Here is a 1,849-nt window from a genome sequence, read left to right as displayed (position 1 = left end):
AGCCACAGGCGCGAAGCCTAAAAATTTGTTTTTAAATATGTAATTGATATGATTAGAAAGGCGTGAAAAATAGAATCATATAAAATGCTCAACTGAAACCACATAAATCATAAAAAGTGGAAAACAAAAAGATGAAAAAAGAATAAGAGCAACAAATAGAAAACAGTAGCAACTATGATATATATCAATCTAACTATATTCATAATCACTTTAAATGTATATGGTCTCAATATATCAATTAAGGGCGATGCCTGTAGCTCAGTCAGAAAAGGCGTCAGCCACAGGCACCTAGGGTGGCAGGTTGGGATCGGCCCGGGTCTGCTGGGCAACAGTGACAAATGCAACCAAAAGGTAGCCAGGCCTTGTGGCAGGCGCCTATGATCTGAGCTACTTAGGAGGCTGAGGCAAGAGAATCTCTTGAGCAAAGGAATTTGAGGTTGCTGTGAGCTGCAATGCCACAGCACTCTACCTAGGGCGACAGCTTGAGACTCTGTCTCACAAAAAAAAATAACCGGGCATTATTGTGGTGGGCACCTATAGTCCCAGCTACTTGGGGGGCTGAGGCAAGAGACTCACTTGAGCCCAAGAGTTTGAGGTTCCTGTGAGCTGTGATGCAACAGCACTCTACCGAGGGCAACATAATAAAACTCTGTCTCAACAACAACAACTGTATATATATGTGTATATATATATATACATATATATATATATTTTTAAAAGACAGAGATTGAGTAGATCAAAAATCAAGACTCAACTATATGTTGTCTATAGGAAATGCACTTTTTTTTTTGGTAGAGACAGAATGTCACTCTATCACCCTCTGTAGAGTACCATGGCATCACACAGGTCACAGCAACCTCCAACTCCTGGGCTTAGGTGATTCTCCTGCCTCAGCCTCCCAAGTAGCTGGGGACTACAGGCTCCGGGCTATTTTTTTGTTGCAGTTTGGCTGGGACCAGTTTCAAACCCGCCACCCTCGGTATATGAGGCTGGTGCCCTGCCCACTGAGCCACAGACGCCACCCAGAAATGAACTTTAAATACAAAGATTTTGAAGCTGAATTTGCTAGTGTACAAGAAAAATATAAAAATAAAAATATATAAAGATACATATACTTTAAAAATAAAGGGATGGAGAAAGTTATGCTAACTTTGTGGGTGGTTTTTTTTTTTTTTTTTTTTGGCCAGGCCAGGGCCGGGTTTTGGGCCAGTGCCCTACTCCTTGGAGCCACAGGCACCGCCCTCTTTCTGTTGTTACTGAGAAACTGGCTCTCAGTCTTCTTTAACCTAAGTTATAGTGCAATGTCCTGATCATAGCTCACTGCAGCCTCAAAATCCTGACCTCTCACTTCAGGCTCCCAAATTGCTAGGACCACAGGTATGAGCAACCATGCTAACATTAATCAAAAGAATGCTAAAATAGCTATATTAATTTTACAAAGCAGTAAAAATGTTCAGGAATAAAGAGAAGCATTAGATAGTAATAAGGGGATCAATTCTCCAAGAAGCCATGACAATCCTTAATGTGTATATGCCTAACAACAGAGCAGCAAAATTGGCAAGACAATAACTGATAGAACTACAAGGAGAGGGGGAGGTGCTGTACTGGGGAAAGGGCAAGGAATAAATGGTAATTTATTGGGAATAAATGGGAATTCTCGGTACTTTCCACTCACATTAGCTGTGAATCTAAACCGCTCTAAAAATGAAGCCTATTTATAAATAAATAAAACAATTTTCTAAGTAGGAAAAGTATATAAAGAACTTCTGTAAAGATCATAAATCCAGGCTTGGCACCTGTGGCTCAAGTGGCTAGGGTGCCAGCCACATACACCTAAGGTGGTGGGTTC

The sequence above is a fragment of the Otolemur garnettii genome, unplaced genomic scaffold, assembly GCF_000181295.1.
Source record: "Otolemur garnettii isolate 467f Iridium unplaced genomic scaffold, OtoGar3 scaffold00088, whole genome shotgun sequence".
NCBI lineage: Eukaryota > Metazoa > Chordata > Mammalia > Primates > Galagidae > Otolemur > Otolemur garnettii.
Note: the sequence above shows the minus strand (reverse complement) of the source record.